Here is a 19,201-nt window from a genome sequence, read left to right as displayed (position 1 = left end):
TTCGTACTGTGTAAGGGAAACTTATGGAGGGAGTGTCGACACAGTTCATGTTGGAGGTTCTGAAAACCATCACATGAGAAATGTGGTCACAAGGCAGAAGGGAAAACACCAGCAAAAATGCTAACTCAGCATGAAAGAGCAAAGGCAGCTTCAAGTTTCTCTTCCTCTTTTCACGGCTGAACCAAAAATATCCGACGGAAAATGAGTTTGTGATTTTGCACATTATCAACATCTGCGGCTTAAATTGGGTCTCCTCTGATGCTGAAGGTCCAGAATTTGATTTATGAGGTTGTGGGAAAAATAAAAAACACATTTTGCTTTAAAACAAATAGGTTTCCCATCTCTTCCTCCAGCTAGGAGCTTCAGGGGTGGGGAATTATGGCCGTTTTATAAACTGTGGATGTCAACTCCTAGAATTCCTGAGCCAGCATAGTGGTCATCCAGTCCACCCCCCCCATGCTCAGGCAGGAGATGCTTACGGTATGACAGAGTTGGAAGGGACCTCGGTGGTCATCTAGTCTAACCCCCTGCTTAGGCAGGAGACCCTTAGAGAATTACAGAATCTGTGTGTATGTGTGCGTGTGAGCTTGTGTGTGAGTGCACATACCGAGCCTTCCCAGCACTTTCATGTGTGCAGCCTGGTTAAAAAAAAATCCTTTTGCTGCATGCAACTGGTGTTTGTGTGTCTGTGTTTATGTGTTGCGCGCGCACACACACACACACACACACACACACACACATCAGTTCCTAGCTGTGCTATTTCTTCTCTCCCTTCAGTGATGCAACCGAGCTAGGTTTCCGTAGCGTCATCTTCTCTTTCTCTCTGTCTGTCTTCCACATGGGTCAGATAACAGATAATCAGAGTTGGAAGGGACCTTGGAGGTCATCTAGTCCAACCCCCTCCCGCCCAAGCGGGAGACCCTACACCATTTCTGACAAATGGCAATCCAGTCTCTTCTTGAAAGTTTCAAGTAATGAAGCTCCACAGCTTCTGAAGGCAACTTCTGTTCCATGGGTTGACTGTTCTCACTGTCAGAAAGTTTCTCCTTATTTCCAGGTTGAATCTCTCCTTGTTCGGTTTCCATCCATTGTTCCTTGTCTGGCCTTCAGGTGCCTTGGAGAACAGCTTGACCCCTTCCTCCTCTCTATGGCAGCCCCTCAAATATTGGAAGACCGCTATCCTGTCTCCTCAGTCCTTCTCTTTTGTACTAGACTAGCCAAGCCCAGTTCCTGTAACCATTCATTGTAATGTTTCAGCCTCCAGGCCTTTGATCCTCTTGGATAGATTCAGATTAACAGAATTGGAAGGGACCTTGTAGGTCATCTAGTCCAACCCCCAGCCAAGCAGCGGGGTTGTGACAAGACGGGAGTGCATCATTTGTGACAGACGGGAGTCCAATCTCTTCTTGAAAGTCTCAAGTGGATTGAAATGGAGCTAAAAAAAACCTGCCCAGGAAACCCAAAACGCTTCTTCTGGTTTGAATGAAATTCTCCTGAATTCACTTTCCAGATTTAGGGAGGCGAATTCCAAATTTGCAAACTATTCAGCTTTGGAACCCTGTAGGGAAAAATTTGCTGCGTGCCAATTTGTGAAGCCCAATGTTGTATTTGCAAAATCTGGGAAGGAGAATTGGGAATTGTGGTAATCCTAGACGTACGGCAGTTCGTTTAGCGACCACTCAAATTTACAACAGCAGTGAGAAAGGAAGCTTATGGCCGTTTTTCACACTTACGACCTCTGCAGCATCCCTCTGGTCACGGGATCAAAATTCAGCCTCTCGACAACTGGTCGGTATTTATGACCGTCACAGCGTCCTGAAGTCAAGTCGTCCCCTTTTGCGACCGTAAGGACAAGCCGAGTCAACGGGGAGAGCCAGGTCCACTGAACGACCAACCGTGTTGCTATCTGAAGAGCTTCAGGGATTCACTTAACAACCGTGGCAAGGAAGTGTTGTAAAATGGGGCACAATTCACTTAGAGGATTTTTTCCACTTAGGAACGGACATTTTGGGCTACCTGTCTGAAGCTTTCTCGGGCAACACGGTTACGGATCTCGTTGGAAGAAGAGAAAAAAAAATCGCACATTAAAATGCAAATGCCAAACCTCCAAAAGGAAACAACACAATGAACGGATGGATTATATTGCCAAGTGGGGCGGCCTCCAGCCAAGAATTCGACATCCTTTGGATTGGAGATGATGATCTAATCAGATTAACGGGCAGTTTAATAATCTTGGTAATGAGGAGAAGAGGCTGTTTTTCAAGGAGTTTAAAAGATGAAGAAAGTGGCCTTCAAAGGAAGGAGCCTTTCAAATCAGAACAGAGGCTGGAAGGGACCTTGGGAGGTTCTCTAGACCAACCCCTGTAGAAACAGGAGACACCCCCCCGTTACCATTTCAGACAAATAGCTGCCCAGTCTCTTCTTAAAGTGGACAACCAGCTAAATAGGAGCCGGCCGTGTGTAGCAGCAGCCGAAAAAGCCAATGCAATCCTAAATTGCATCAACAGAGGGATTCAATCGAGATCAAGGGCGGTATTAATACCACTTTGTAAAGCCTTAGTAAGGTCACACCTAGAGTCCTGCGTCCAGTTTTGGTCACTGTGCAATAAAAAAGATGTTGAGACTCTAGAAAAAGTGCAGAGAAGAGCAACCAGGAGGATTAGGCGGTGGTTGGAGACTAAAACATACGATGAACGGTTGCAGGAACTGGGCCTGGCTAGTCCAGTGAAGAGAAAGACCAGGGGAGATAGGAGAGCATCTTCCAATATTTGAGGGGCTGCCACAGAGAGGAGGAAGGGGGTCAAGCTATTCTCCAAGGCACCAGACAAGGAATAAAGGATGGAAACTGAACAAGGAGAGATTCAACCTGGAAACAAGGAGATACTTTCTGACAGTGAGAACAATCCACCCATGGAACAGAAGTTGCCTTCAAAAGTTGTGGGAGCTTCATCACTTGAGACTTTCAAGAAGAGACTGGACTGCCACCTGTCAGGAATGGTGTAGGGTCTCCTGGTTGGGCAGGGGGTTGGAGTAGATGACCACCAAGGTCCCTTCCAACTCTGATTATCTGTTACCTGTTAAAAGCCTCCAGTGATGAAACACCGACAACTTCTGGTGGCAAGTTGTTCCACTGGTCAATTGTCCTCCCTGTGACGAAGTTTCTCCTTAATTCCAGGTTGCTTCTCTCTTCGGTGAGTTTCCATGCATTGTTTCTTGTCCTTCTCTCTGGTGGCTTTGGGAAATAATTTTGACCCCCCTCCTCTTCTTCTTTGTGGCAGCCCCTCAAATACTAGAATACTGCTATCATGTCCCCCAAATTCTTATTTTCACTAGACTAGCTATACCCAAATCCCGTTCTTCGTATGTTTTAGTCTCCGGCCCCTAAATCATCTGTGTTGCTCTTCTCTGCTCTTTTTCCAAACTCTCAATATCTGTTTTGAAAACGGCTCCCAACTGTTCAGAAACACACTTCCTGAACATGGGGGCTCTATCTATTTCTGGTGAATAGTAGATGGTGTTAGTTCCCCAGCCTTGGTCTGTGCGATGTTCCTGGCTAGCCCTGTTCCTCTTTCTCCGGGCAACAAGTGTGGTGTTTGCCAGGGCCAGAGAGAACATGGCATTTTCCCTCTGAATGTCGTGGTTGGAAGGGCTTGAGAAAAACAAAAGGTTTTCCCTTACCCCAAGGTACCGGATTCTGCAAAATAGCGTACTTATTGGAACACCCACTTCCTGTTCCATTTTCAGCCCAGAAACCTCGTTTGAACCCTTTTTGCTTTCTGTCGGGTTGCATCCCGGTGCTGAGTTGTTTCTCCTCCTCCTCCTTCTCTCATTATTCATTACACACGAAACTTGATCAACCGGACGTTTAAATGTATTATTATTATTATTTATTATTCATCGCACAGTCAGATAGATGTCCAGACTGGATTTGGCATAAGTCCCGGGGTTTTATGTGGCAGGTGCCTGTCTGTCTGGATTCTGACGTCCCAGAGCAATTTAACTTTTTCATTTTCTATGACTTCTTCTATTTTATGGTCCCACCAGTTCTTGCTTGCAGGCAAACGAGATTTCTTGCAGATCTTCCAATGCACCGTTGTTACTACTTTGTCATTCCGCGGCCTGTAGTCAGTTTGTGCAAACTTCTTGCAGCAGCTTACCAGGTGGTTTATTATTATTGTTGTTGTTATCACTGTTATTGTTAACTCTTTTATTTATTACACTTGAAACTCAGTCAACTGAACATTTAAAAATGCATCACAAATACCATTGACTGGTGCGAATAGAATAGAATAGAATAGAATAGAATAGAATAGAATAGAATAGAATAGAATAGAATAGAATACTTTTTTTTAAAATCGCTCATTGCATTGTGAAGGAAAGCAGTTGTCCCCACCTTGATAGCACAGACAGCATGTGGTAGAATTTGAGAGTCAACAGATTTAAGGAAGCATTTGGCGGATCTTTTTGAAGCCTTGATCTATAAATTAGAATAGAATAGAATAGAATAGAATAGAATAGAATAGAATAGAATAGAACAGAACAGAATTCTTTATTGGCCAAGTGTGATTGGACACACAAGGAATTTGTCTTGGTGTAAATACTCTCAGTATACATAAAAGAAAAGATACATTCGTTAAGTATCAAGAATCATAACATACAACACTGAATGATAGTCATAGGGTACAATCAACAATCAAATCATACTAGGAAACAGCCAAGTGGGAGGGGATGGGTGAGAAGGAGTGGTGAGAAAATTAACAGTAATAGTAGTGCAGTCTTTGTAAATAGTTGGACAGTGTTGAGGGAACTATTTCTTTAGCAGAGTGATGGCTTTCGGGGGAAAAACTCCCCTTGTGTCCAGTTGTTCTGGTGTGCAGGGCTCTATAGGGTCGTGGTTAGTCACACAGTCGTTAAAGTGAATACGTCTTCCCCGTTGACGGTAAAGGGGATGGCATGAGCCCAGAGCATGCCACAGCCATAAATGGAAGTCTGTTGGATTGTGTGACCCCCCCACCCCACCCCCCCAGGGTCATAAGTTAATAATTTAACTTATGGTAGTGAGGGTTAAAAACAGTCACTTTTGTCAGTGCCGTTGTAACGTTGAACCTCCACAAAACAAGGATGCCTTGTACTTGGGGTAATGAAGGTGAGAAGGCAGTTTGTTTAGATATTTCCTTTCTTTTGTCATCATCAATCACCTGTCTCTACCTGCCACCTGCTTTGCATCCCATCTGATGACCCTACACACAAAAGGTGCCCAGATTTCGACCTTCCTGGCCAGCCTTGCTCAACTCTGAGCAGGATCCGTACCCAGCATGGTGTCTGCCAGGACTCCTTGTCTAACTGGGGTCTTATCTCTACCCCTCTGTGTGACTGGGGTGCCCCTGAGGTGACAAAATATCCATCCCATTGTGTCTGGATGTCCATCAAGGGCTCATACCAGCCCAACGTCTGAGTTTTTTCAACATAGACCATCCTCTCCTTGAATGGCTGGGTGGGCTGGACATTAAATTTGAACCACTCTAAGTCCATGGATTTGCCATACACTAAATTAAATAAATAAATAAACCTACTACCTACCTGTCTCTCTCTCTCTCTGTCCTGTCTCTCTATCTTTTTGTTTCTCTCTCTCTCTCTCTCTCTCTCTCTCTCTCTCTCTCTCTCTCTCTGCCTTATCTCTTTCTTTGTCTTCATCCATCCGTCCATCCATCCATCCATCCATCCATCCATCCATCGGCCTGTCTGTCTGTTTGTCTGTCTGTCTCTCTCATCTATCAATCCCTGTCTGTTTGTCTCTTATCTCTCTTTCCCTCTCTCCCTCTCTCCCTCTCTCCCTCTATCTATCCTATTTGTTTCTCTCTCCATATCTTTCTGTCTATCTTTTGTCTTTCTCTCTCTCTCATATCCATCCATCCATCCATCTATCCTATTTGTTTCTCTCTCCCCCTATCTTTCTATCTTTTTGTCTTTGTCTGTCTGTCTATCTATCTATCTATCTATCTATCTATCTATCTATCTATCTATCTATCTATCATCTATCTATCTATCTATCTATCTATCATCTATCTATCTATCTATTTATCTATCTATAATCTATATCTATCTATCATCTATATCTGTCTATATCTATCTATCTATCTATCTATCTATCTATCTATCATCTATCTATCTATCTATCATCTATCTATCTATCTATCTATCTATTTATCTATCATCTATATCTATCTATCATCTATCTATCTATCTATCTATCTATCTATCTATCTATCTATCTATCTATCATCTCTCTCTCTCTCTCTCTCTCTCTCTCTCTCTCTCTCTCTCTACTTACCTACCTACCTACCTACCTACCTTCCACCCATCCTCTCCCCCTCTCTGTCTTTCTCTCCCCCTCTTCCTCCCCTCCCCTCTCCCCCTTTCACACCAGCGGGGCAGGTAAAGGCTGCTATCCCAAGCCCTCCTTCGATATGCTGCTGTTTTAAAAGGGGGGCGTTAAGAACGAAGAAGAGAGCAGCCGAATATGCTTGTCCTTGAAAGCATGTTTTCTTTCGGATCTCGCTGGCATTGAAAAGAGGAGGAGGAATGAAAAGAGCCAGATTTCTTCTGATCCTCCTCTTCGTTGGCAGCTTTTCATCCTCCTTGAAAGAAGTTTTCTTTTTTCTTTTTGCTTTGAATAAAAGAAAACCCTTTGGTGAATTGGGGTTACTTCCTTTCCCGCTGGATCTCCTGTCCAAAGAAAGACATGGGGCTTTTATTCATTTATTCATGTGCAAATGTTTCATCCATATATATATTTTTTTTTTGGAAAAAGGGAATAATAATAGCAACTCATTGGTTGCTTTTCTTTTGGGGTTGTTTCCTTGGGTACTTTTGACAGGTCCAGATTTTATAGACTTCATAGCAAATTAGGAAAAGAAAGGGGAGGAAGAGAAGAAGGAAGGAAAGAAGGGGACAGAGGGATGAAGGAAGGAAAGAGGAAAGAAAGAGAAGGAGGGAAGTTAAAGGAGGAGGGTGGGAGGAAGGGAAAGAAGAAGAAGAAAAGAAAGGAGGAGGGAAGGGGACAGACGGATGAAGTAAGGAAAGAGGGAAGGAAGAAAAGGAAGGAAGGAAGTTAAAAGACAAGGGAGGGTCGGAGGAAGAGAAAGAAGAAGGGGACAGAGGGATGAAGGAAGGAAAGAGAAGGAGGGAAGTTAAAAGGAGGGGGGAACAAAGGAAAGAAAGAAGAGAGAAAGGGAAAGATAGAAGGAAGGACAAAGGGAAGACAGGAAGGAAGGAAAGAAAGGTAGAAGAAAAGAGGCAGGCGAGAAGGAAGGATGGAAGCAAAGAAGGAAGGAAGGAAGGGAGGAAGGAAGGAAAGAAGTGAAAGGTAGCCAGTATGGAAAGGGAAAAAGATTGATTCTTCCAGGGAGAAAGACACGTTCCATTTTACTCGTTTCTGAAATATTTCTCCTAGACCAATGGGGTTTCTCAACGTTGAGAAGCGGATATATGCAAATACGTTCCTTCTTTCTCAGTGTTTTTCCCCCCCCCTTCTTTCTGGAGTTTCGTCTGCTCCCCTCCTCATCCTCTTTTAAAAAGAATTTGAGGGGTCCCTGGTGTTGCTCGTTTCCCCGCAGGTCTTTCACAACCCCAAACTCTTCTTCAGCTGATCAAAATAGAACTTGATGCTTGGCCTCGCCTTAAAAACGATCGTCTTTTGTTAAGCGGAGCTTCTTTGGCATCTGCCCTTAAAAGCCTCCTTATCTCTCCAACTTTGTCCTTGACTCTTTGAGGGCTGGCTTTGGAGTAGGTGGGTTGAGTTTCTTTGCAATAAAACTTAATTTCCGTGCTCTGGATGAACCTTGGCCTTAGTTTTCTCCTCTCGAAGTGGTTCTCAGTTAGTCCTGAAACATCTTGTGAGGCCGCCTCCGTATTATCCTTTGGTTTCCTGAGATAACAGAGTTGGAAGGGACCTTGGAGGTCATCTAGTCCAGCCCCCCCCCTCCGTTCAGGAAACCTCCTGCTCAGGAAACCTGCTGTCCCACTTTTCCAGGAAACCCTCAACCATGGCAGACAAATGATTTATTCAACATCTTTTTCAAAGCTTCCAGCGTTGGAGCTTTCACAACTTCTTGGTGGCAAGTTTGTTCCACTGATTAATTATTCTCATCCGTTAGGAAATTTCTCCTTAGTTCTAAGTTGCTTCCCTCCTTGATATTCTGTTCTAATAGAATATTAGAAGCAATAAGCAACTTATTCTAACAGAGTTGGAAGGGACCTTGGAGGTCATCTAGTCCAACCCGCTGCCTAGGCAGGAAACCCTACACCACTTCGGACAAAGGGTTCTCCAACATCTTTTTAAAAACTTCCAGCGTTGGAGCATTTACAATTTCTGGAGACAATTTGTTCTACTAATTAATTGTTCTCATTTTCAGGAAATTCCTGCTTAGTTCTAGGTTGCTTCTCTCCTGGATTAGTTTCCATCGGTTTACTTTCATATTTTTTTTACTTTTTACTTTACATACTTGTTTACTTTCTACCCATGGCTTCTTGTCCTGCCTCTCTTCAGGGGCTTTGGAGAGTAGCTTGACTCCCTCTTCTTTGGGGCAGCCCCTGAGACATCGGAACGCTGCTATCCTGTCACGCCTAGTCCTTCTTTTTATGAAACATCGCTTCTATTAATGTAGAGAAAAGGAACGGTTATACACTTAGGCAAGAAAAAACCAAAGGTACAGACACAGATTATGTGAAACCGGGCTCCGTAGTAGTAACTGTGAGAGGGATCTTGGAGTCCTAGTGGACAATCAATTGAAGACCAGCAACTGCCCAAAAAAGCCAATGCAATCCTAAGCTGCATTAAGGGAGAGAGAGATAGAATCAAGATCACACGAAGTGTTAATACCATTTTATAAGGCCTTGATAAGACCGCACCAGGAATATGGCATGCACTTTTGGTTACCCATATTATAAAAAGAAATACGTTGGGACTCTAGGAAAAGGGCAGAGAAGAGCAACGAAAGATGATGAAAGGCCTGGAGACTAAAATATATGAAGAATGATTGCAGGAATTGGGTATGTCTAGTGTAAAGAAGGAGTAGGGGGGACATAATAGCAATATTTCTGATATTTGAGGGGCGACCACAAACCAGAGGGAGTCAACATATTTTCCAGGAGGCAGGACAAGCAATGGATGAAAACTAACGGAGGAAAGAAGCAACCTGGAATTAAAGAGAAACTTCTTAACAGTGAGAACAATTAACCAGGGGAACAACTTGCCACCAGAAGTTGTGGTTTCTCCATCACTGGAGGGTTTCAAGAAGAGATTGGAGAGCGATTGGTCTGAAATGGGATGGAGGGTTTCCTGCCTGAGTGTTGTGACCCAAACCCGGTTCCCAGAAAGCAAACACGAGACAAAGGTACCAACGCAACCTTTTACTGTTTCGTTTACGAATCCCGTTCCTTCACGGATAAAAGGCTCCTTCCACTCATTAGCTCCGATAAGAAAGGGCCTGGCTAAATTTTTGCAAGGCTGTCAAGAACAACAGATAAAAGTTCCTGAACAATAAATCAAAGAGTCTCCAAACACCAGCTCAGATATTCCGAACGTCCACCAGACTCGAGTATCAAACTTCTTTGCTTCCTGCAAAGAGCTCCGGTTTCTCAGCTGGCTTTTATCTCTTAAGGGAGGAGCCATTACCTTGCAGCCTTACTCCCGAGTCTCCCATGCTGCTGTAGCTGCTCTTTCCTTTGAGCAGCCCTGCGCACACGCGCACTGGGCACAGGCTCCTCGGGGGCCTCTTCCTCACTTCTGCCAGCCTCCACCATCTCCACTCCCTAATGGTCCTGGCCCCATCCCTGCATCACACGCAGGCCCCTCACCTGAGTCCTCGCTCTCTGAGACCTCAGCCATCCGCACCTGCTGCAGGCAGACCACAACATTGAGCAAGGGGGTTGGACTAGAAGACCTCCAAGGTCCCTTCCAACTCTGTTTTTCCGATTCATGCCCTTAAGTGATGAAGCCTGCTTCGGAAGAGGGAGAATGCAGACCATATGCGGATGGGCTTTGTGGTTTCTTTAACAATTCTCTGCTTCGTAAAACGTTTATTAAATAAATTATTGGGGAGAGCGGGAAGTTGAAGGCTAGGAAGCAGACTTCTAGCTCTGTTTTACTCCAGGGACATTGTAAGCGGAGTTGCAGTGGGAAGGTGTAAAAGTTTTGCTAAAAATATTACTTGCCACGCAACGTTCCTCAGGGTAGGATTCTCCAGTTGGGAGAACTACCAGGAAGTCTGTTATTTTGGGAGGTTTTGAGGTTTGTTACAGTCTAAAAAAAAAAATGCCTTCTCATCATAAGTTTCCAATGTTATAAAAAGCACAGAAAAGAAGGAGAGAATAGTAATTTAAAGAAATTACAGGTATGCATTTAAAAAAAAGAAAGAAATGGAAATGTAGCTAAATTTGGTTTACAGTAGGACGCTCACGGTCTCCTAGTGATTGGCCCAAAGTCACCCAGTGGCTTTCATGCCTAAGGCAGGACTAGAACTCACCATCTCCTGGTTTTTAAGGCTTCACCCCTGAAACTGACTCAGCTGTGGTCTCGTCCCTGTAGGTGGGCTTAACAACCCGTGTTACTAATTCAAGAAGTGCAGTGATTCACTTAAGAAACTGGGCCAGAAAAGTCATAAAGCGGGGCAAATTCACAAATTTCTCCCTTCGCAACGTCAATTTTGGGCTCAAATTGTGGTTGTGCGTTGAAGACTGCTAGTCGCTTTTCCACCTGTGGAGCCTTGTAAATATCCACCACCCCCCAAAAAAAAAATTATCTAGGCTCTTTCCATTTATTTGTTTCCCACCGGGAACAAACAGCCACGTAGCTGTAGGAACCCTGTGGCTTATCTGAAGTCTGTCCCTAATTTTGTCCCTTTGTTAACTCTAAATATTGTTGTCATTTTTCTGGCCGCTTATTCTGTTCGAGATCCGCCAAATATACTTCTCAGCCTCGGAAGTTTATCCCCCAAAATAGCAGAGTCCCAGTTTTTGTGGGCGAGTTGTCGTCTCTCTCGTTTGTGGTTGTTGGAAAGCTGGAGGAGCCAACAGCTGCGTTCGGTTGCAAAGTTTAAGATTTTGTGCACCCGGCTCTTTTGAAAATCCTCGACACGTTTACAGGGTCTTTCTAGGCATTTGGGGGTCCCCAAACTTGGCCACTTTTAAGACTGGTGGACTTCAACTCCCAGAATTCTCCAGCCAGCAGAGCAGAGCCCACAAGTCTTAAAGTGGCCAAGTTTGGGGACCTCTGTCCCTAGGGCGTTTGGGGTCTATATTGTAGGAATGGAAAATCCCTTTTAATCCACTGATCTGAGACGGTGCTGTCAGGAACAGGAATGGGGCAAGAGTGGGGTCACCACTGGGGGCTCTTCTGGGCTCCTTTTTGCACAAGTAGCCCACGGTCCCCACCGGCACGGTTAAAACGTAAAAACCAAGGGCTTTTGACATGGACTCGTTAACAGTGAACAAATTAGGAGTGTGTTTGCAGACTTTTTTCCTCATGTCCTAGCCACGGTCTTTTCCTTCCTTCCTTCCTTCCTTCCTTCCTTCCTTCCTTCCTTCCTTCCTTCCTTCCTCCTTCCTTCCTTCCTTCCTTCCTTCCTTCCTTTCTTCCTTCCTTCCTTCCTTCCTTCCCTTCTCCTTGTTTCCCTTTCCTTCTCTTCTCTTCTCCCCCCCCTTCCTTCCCTCCCTCCTTCCTTCTTTTCTTTGTTCCTTCCTTCACTCCCTCCTCCCTCCCTCCCTCCTTCCTTCCTTCCTTCCTTCCTTCCTTCCTTCCTTCCTTCCTTCCTTCCTTCCTTCCTCCCTTCCTTCCCTTTCTTTCTCCTTGTTTCCCTTTCCTTCTCTCTCTTCTCCCCACCCCTTCCTTCCCTCCCTCCTTCCTTCTTTTCTTTGTTCCTTCCTTCACTCCCTCCTCCCTCCCTCCCTCCCTCCCTCCTTCCTTCTCCTCTTCTCTCCTCCCCCTTCCTTCCCTCCCTCCTTCCCTCCCTCCTTCCCTCCCTCCCTCCTTCCTTCCTTCCTTCCTCCCTCCCCCTTCCTTCCTTCCCTCCCTCCCCTTCTTTCCTTCTCTCCCTCTCTCCTTCCTTCTTTTCCTTTGTTCCTTCCTTCACTCCTCCCTCCCTCCCTCCTTCCTTCCTTCCTTCCTTCCTTCCTTCCTTCCTTCCTTCCTTCCTTCCTTCCTTCCTGGTGCAGAGAAGCGCATCAAATATGATTAGGGAACTGGAGGCTGAAAGAAATGAAGACCAGTTGCCAGAATTGGGTAGCTCTCGTTTCATGAAAAGGACCAGGGTGCGACATGATAGCAGCCTCCCAATATTTTAGGGGCTGCCCCAGAGAGGAGGAAGGGGGTCAAGCTAGTCTCCAAAGCCACCCCCCCTCACCCCCCCAAGGCAGAAAAAGAAGGACTGGATGGAAACTAATCAAGGAGAGAAGCAACCTGGAATTAAGGAGGAATTTCCTGACAATGAGGACAATGAAACCAGGGGAACAGCCTGCCACCAGAAGTTGTGGGTGCTTCATCACCGGAAGCTTTTTAAGAAGAGATCGGACAGCCATTTGTCTGAAATGACACAGATCTCCTGCTTGACTAGGGGGTTGGACTAGAAGACCTCCACGGTCCCTTCCAACTCTGATATCCTATAATTCTGCGAAACCAGCCTTGGTTTTTGCTGGAAAAAAAAACGGAAAGAATTTGAAGCATCCGAGGGTCATCGAAGTCTCACCCAGGAGATGCCACAAACAAGCCCTGCCAGTTGAACCGGGCTCCCACCTGCTCCGTGGCAGCTGTGCCCACCCAGCCATACTCTGCAGTGTGAACTTGGGGTGAACTCTGCAACAGTGTGTGTGTGTGTGTGTGTGTGTGTGTGTGTGCATGTGCGTGCAGGGGGCGGGTGTGTGCCTGCACGCATTCCTTCCCTGCTGAATGAGCTCTTTGTCTCTTTAAAGCCAGCATTTAAACTCAAAGCATCTGGATTCAGAGAAGAGGAGCTAAGATGATTCCAGGCCTGGAGACAAAAAATGTATGGAGAACGGTTGCAAGAACTGGGCTTGGCCAGTCTGGAGAAGGGAAGGACGAGAGGGGGAGACAGGAGAGCAGCCTTCCAGGATTTGAGGGGCTGCCGTGAAGGAGAGATCGATCTATCGATCAATCTATCTGCCTGCCTGCCTGCCTGCCTATCTATCTATCTATCTATCTATCTATCTATCTATCTATCTATCTATCTATCTATCTATCTATCTATCTATCTATCTATCTATCTATCTATCTATCTATATCTATCCCTGCCTGCCTATTTACCTACCTACCTACCTACCTACCTACCTACCTATTATCTATCTATCTATCTATCCTGCCTGCCTGCCTGCCTGCCTGCCTGCCTGCCTGCCTGCCTGCCTGCCTATCTATCTATCTATCTATCTATCTATCTATCTATCTATCTATCTATCTATCTATCTATCTATCTATCTATCTCTGCCTGCCTGCCTGCCTTCCTGCCTATCTACCTACCTACCTACCATCTATCCATCTATCATCTGTCTGTCTGTCTGTCTGTCTGCCTGTTTGTCCATCCATCCACCCATTTATGCCTGCCTGACTGCCTGCCTACCTGCCTACCTACCTACCTACCATCTATCTATGACTGCCTGCCTGCCTGCCTGCCTATCTATCTATCTATCTATCTATCTATCTATCTATCTATCTATCTATCTATCTATCTATCTATCAATCTGTCTATCTATTTATCTATCTATCTCCATCTCCCTCTCTCTATCCCTCATATATATCTCCCTCTCTATCTCTATCTCTCAAACTCTGTCTGTCCGTCTCTCTATCTGCCTGCCTGCCTTCCTGCCTTCCTTCCTACCTGCCTACCTGCCTACCTACCTACCTAGTAACCTGCCTTTATTATTTTTGCAATAACTCCAGACGGTGAACATATCCAACACACCTTTCTCTTCCTATTTTCCCCCACGACAACCACTCTGTGAGGTGGGTTGGCCTGTGAGGTGAGAGACAGGCACTGGCCCACAGGCACCCAGCTGGCTTTCGTGCCTAAGGCTGGCACTAGAACTCCCCGTCTCCTGGTCAGTCACGCAAAAGTCTCCCAGGCGGCTTCCAACGGAGTGTTTTCCCTTCCCTTAATCCCTCTTGATTCCAGGAAATCTGCTTCTAGATTCCCCCCCCCTTCCTTTTTTGCCCAAACCAGGCCCAAAACAATAGGATTTGAAGTCACGTAGGTGGCAAGTGGCCTCAAAGTTGGCTAGCTGGTTTCGTCGCTTATTAAAAAAAAAGCAGGCGTATAATTGTCTGGTTGTTGTGTTGTGGCGGAAATGCAGCCAGTCAGAGGAACCAGTTGGACAGAACAGGTGGCTGGGACATGTGTCGGCTTGGTCTGCGAAAGTGTGAGTTGGTGTGTGTGTATGTGTGCGTGTGTGTGTTTGCAAATCGAACGTTTTCCCTTTGGAGAAAGGCGGACAAAATACGCCTGGATTTTGCCCTGCTACAAAATATGTCTTGTTCTTCTGAGGATGTGAACGAAAGAGAACTTCTGGGCCTGAGCGTGCAAAAGTGCAAGACAAGGGTCTTTGGGGGAAGGGGGGGGAAAAGCACAGCTGGATTTTGTCCGTATCTCCACCCCTCCACCCCAAAAAATCTTTTCTTGTTCTTCTGCAAAAAGGAATCAAAAGAAAACATGTGTTGGCCCGCATGCAGTTTGGAGAAAAGCGGAACGAACATCTGGATTTTGTTCTTACCCCCCAAAAAGCACGTTCTTCTTCTCCTTCTTCTGTGAACGGGAACAAAGGAAAAACCTCGGTGTGTTTTTGTATGGGTGCAGCACACACTTCATGGTCTTTGTTCCAGGTCTAAGGAGAACTTTTGAGTCCAAAAAGGTGGGTGGGAATTTGAGAATGGGCCAGACAGGGGTGTGTGCCGCTTCCAAGTTCGGTCTTTGCGTGTGTACAAAGCTGCATACGTCCTTGTATGCTTTGGCTGGTGTGCGTGTGTCTTCGGCTGACTGAATCCTGAAGGGAAGTGACATCAGCTGGCCTGGGCGAAGGAATTTTCTTCCACTTTCTTTCTTTGCCGATAAAAGCTGCAGGTTTGGGTTTTGCAAATGGATGTTCCCCTCGGTTTTTGCAAAACTTCCTTCTGCAAATGTTGGGGAAAATTATTTTAGGTTGGATAAGAGATCTGTTTGCTTTAGAAAAGTGGGAATCCAACAAAACTGGCAAAAATGAGCCAAAAAGGTATCACCACAATGTTGGAAATGTAACACACAGTGTTAGGGACATATTATCACATGTGGTGGTCATGCACCAAAGCTAAAGAGTTTTGGTAGCAAATTAAGATACGGTTGAAAAAGATTCTTGGCCAAAAAGTGCAGTTCAGACCAGAATTGTTCCTAGTGGGAATTATAGAAGGAAAAAATGCAGTAAAGGAATGATATATTTAATGTTGCATGTTATAACTGCTGCAAAATTGGTCTGTGCCCCAAAGTGGACGAATGGGAATATCCCCGAGGAAAGTGAAATAATAAAGAAAATTTTGGTCTGTGCAGGCTAAGGTTAGAAATTAAAGATAAGGGTGAAACCGAATATTATGAAGTCTGGAACAAAATGTATCAATGGTTAGACTCAAAGAAAGGAAGTCGGAATTTAAAAAATTGTGATGCTTTATAAGACGGAAGGTGGAAGATTTTTAAGCTAAAGACAATGTTAATAGAGTGGATATAATGACTATGTAAAAAAAAAGTGCAAGGAAATCATGTAAATATAGAATAAGGAAGAGATGAGTTGTGACATGTTATAGTATGTATGGCAAAATAATTGCCACGAAAGTTGCATTGTGTGCAACTGTTTTAATGTTTATTCAATTTTTTTTTCAAAAAAAGAAAGAAAAGAAAAGCGGCATTGGAAATGAGCTCAGCTCAGAATTCCTTCAGGATAATATCCGCCATGGTTTTTTTTGGCAAAGGAGAAAACGGTTATTTATTTATTTGCAGGTAATAAGTAACTTGCAATGGCCCCTTCAAGTGAGCATTGGAAGTGAGGAAAAGGGGGTGGAAGCGGCATGGCCACTTTTCACACTTACGACTGCTGCAGCACCCCCCCCTCCCGTGGTCACCTGATCAAAATCACGTGGCTCGGCCACCGACTCATATTTATGACGGTAGCAGTGTCCCGGGGGTTAGGGGATTCCCTTTTGCGACCTCCTGACTGGCAAAATAATTAATGACAATGTCAACTCATAAAATATTTCTTTTTAAAATATGGTCTTTTTAGAGTTGCCAAGAGAAAGGGGGCGGGGGGGCAGAAAGGGGTTTGGAAGAGCAGTGCGGCAGCTTGGAAATCGAAAGCGCATTTCTTAACATAGTTTTTCAAAGATAGTAATAGTGACTGAAGTTTCTGCCGGGCAAAATTCTAACTGGAGAACATGATTGATGACTCTGGGCTATGGATGTGTCCCATTGGAGAATATGAATTGTGATGCACCCAGGGGATAAGGGAAAACCAGGGACAAGGGTGACAACGATCTGCCTCAGAGTCGGCTACTGTTGTGGTTCGCTGGCAGCCGGTGCATCCGACAGAGGGGAAGAACAGGGACCAGTCCGGGAGTCTGGAGAGGACGCGGATGAGGGTTCTGCATCCGATGCAGAGATGGGACCGGGGCTGTCTGGGAGTGGGGTGCTGCCTCTGGAGCCTCTGGAGTCTGGCAGCAGCGAGGCAGAAGAATAAGGGGAGCCTGTTCCCAGTGCACGCATGCGCAGAGCTGCTAGATGGTGAGAGCAGCTGAAACAAAAGGGGCAACTCGGGACTAAAGCTGGAAGGTGATTGCCCCTCCCATAAGGGATAAAGGACAGGCAAAGGTAGAGAAACCTTTGCAGGAAGCAAAGTCGTTTGCTCTGTTCGGATTCAACCTTGAAGCTCTTTGTATTTCGGTTGGTTTCTTTTCTAGTTCATTGGACCCTTCTGTTATGGGCAGCACTTCACAGGAAAGAAAGGTGGGTGCTGATCTCGAGGGACTGTTTTGAGATTCATTACAGGCTGGGAATGAAAATAATTCCCAGCGTTGCAATTAAACAGACTTTTAAATAGCAAGCTGGAGCTACCAGGCAGTGCATATGTAGCTCCCAATAAATCCTTTGAAGGTTGGGAAGTTTGGCTCAAGACTCATGATTTAAATGGGGATCATTGCCGGAATCCTGACAGATGGTGTGACTAACAACTGCAGTGGTTCGCTTAACAACAATGGCAAGAAAGGCCGTAAAACGGGGACAAAACTCACTTAAACAATGATCTTCCTCTGCACCAGACATTTTGGGCTCAGTTATGGTCGTAAGACGAGGACTACCTAGACAAAGCGATTTGCATGCCCAAATTATACGTGCAAACTCATTTCGGGGCTGGCAGATTCCTTTTGATTTCTGTCACCTACGCTCCAAAATTATTTATTATTATTTATTATTGGCAAACCCCTCCAATCACGTGACCCCGGGACACTGCGACCGTCTTAAGTGTGAACCCGTTGCCAAACGTCCAAGTTTTAATCACGTGATAAACGGGGGATGTTGCAATGGTCGTCAATGTAAAAAACGGTCCCTTTTTTTTCAACTTGGAACGGTCACTAAACGATAGTGTCAGGAGTCCAACAAATCCACCCCCGTTCAAATCATAAGTCTCGAGCTGCGTCTCTCAGAGAAAAGGAAATTGATTTATTAGAAGTGGCTATGTTGGCATTAGCTGGGTGCAACCAACACTAAAATACATCCTTCATTTCCCCCTTGACCCTGGTCTTCCCTCCACCGCCTGGATGTATATTCTCCAATGGGACACATCCATAGCCAAGAGTCATCAATCAGGCTCTCCCAGTAATACTCTTGCGCGCCAACAGCTTTGGGCTGCCAGGGTGATTATTTAGGCACTTAAGGAATGCACTGTTTTCCCTCACTCCCTTTTTCTGGCAGCTAAAAAGACCCAACGGAGTATCTTTTTAGTTGACAGATAGGTTGTAAGTTGAGAACCGCTCAGTTGATCCAAGGTTCGTATCAGCGGTTTTCGCCTGCCAGGGAAGATCTGGAGGTCTTGAAAAGGCCAGTCTCGAAAATAAATCTGTGAACACTTGGCGGATGACAGGAAACGACACAAATGGCATTTTGGAGGAGGAGGAGGCGTCTGCCAGGACGTGGCCTGGTTTCCTCCTCCTGTTTATGCTCTTCTTGCGAAGGGGACGTAAACAAATGCCTGAGGAGATTCTCCGTCAGGTCATCCGTTGTCCCAGAGGTGCCTTTTTTTTTTTTTTTTCAGGAGGCAACCGGATTGTCTTGTTTTTGCTTTGGAAGGCGTTTCGCTTCTCATCTAAGAAGCTTCCTCAGTTCTGACTGGATGGTGGGGGAATGGAAGGATTTGTCAATTCTTCAGTCAGAGCTGAGGAAGCTTCTTGGATGAGAAGCAAAATGTCTTCTACAGAAAAAGCGAGAAAATCCGTTTGCTTCTTGAAAAAAAGCACCTTTTGGGAAAGAAGGAATGGAAAGGAAAGGAAAGGAAAAGAAAGGAAGAAAAGAGGAAGGGAAGGGAAGGAAAGGAAAAAGAAAGGAAAAACGAGAAAGGAAAGGAAAGGAAAAGAAAGGGAAAAAGAGGAAGGGAAGGGAAGGGAAGGAGGAAGAAAAGAGGAAGGGAAGGGAAGGAAAGGAAAGGAAAGGAAAGGAAAAAGAAAGGAAGAAAACAGGAAGGAAAGGAAAAAGAAAGGAAGAAAAGGGGAAGGGAAGGAAAATAAAGGAAGAAAAGAGGAAGGAAAGGAAAGGAAAATCTCTGTGGAGATTCTCAGTCATCTGGTTCGTGGGTGTCGCAGAGGTGCTTTTTTTTATAAGAGGCACCTGGACTTTCCTGTTTTTTTCTTTTGAAGATGTTTCGCTTCTCATCCAAGGAGCTTCTTCAGCTCTACACTTTCAGAATGGACTTTCAAGAAGAGATTGGACTGCCATTTGTCAGAAATGGTGTAGGGTCTCCCGCTTGGGTGGGGGGGTTGGACTAGATGACATACAAGGTCCCTTCCAACTCTGATTATCTGTTATCTGTTATATAGAAATTGGTCTTGACTTACGACCCACAATTCAGCTGTTGCTAAACAAGAACAGCGGTTGTTCTTTCTTACTATCTTCCCTGCCACCGTTGTTAAGCG

At 45.2% G+C, this 19,201-nt stretch overlaps 2 protein-coding genes across 5 annotated transcripts in view; one reads left to right on the top strand and one right to left on the bottom strand.

Moving 5' to 3' along the window:
* Window positions 1-19,201, bottom strand: part of ADRA1D (adrenoceptor alpha 1D) — a 288,706-nt gene that overhangs the window by 179,385 nt on the left and 90,120 nt on the right. The gene's annotated exons all lie outside the window — the stretch shown is intronic.
* Window positions 1-19,201, top strand: part of SMOX (spermine oxidase) — a 65,604-nt gene that overhangs the window by 17,204 nt on the left and 29,199 nt on the right. The window contains exon 1 of one of the 4 annotated variants that reach the window (XM_087935663.1): window positions 14,329-14,424. The exons of the other annotated variants lie outside the window; for them this stretch is intronic. The gene's annotated coding sequence lies outside the window, so the exon portion shown is untranslated. Of the gene's footprint in view, window positions 1-14,328; window positions 14,425-19,201 lie in introns of those variants that run through there. 4 annotated transcript variants of the gene reach the window in all.

Source organism: Pseudonaja textilis, chromosome 6 (assembly GCF_049901715.1).
Source record: "Pseudonaja textilis isolate UNSWEBS1 chromosome 6, rPseTex1.2, whole genome shotgun sequence".
NCBI lineage: Eukaryota > Metazoa > Chordata > Lepidosauria > Squamata > Elapidae > Pseudonaja > Pseudonaja textilis.
Note: the sequence above shows the minus strand (reverse complement) of the source record. Positions and strands in the feature narration are given on the sequence as shown.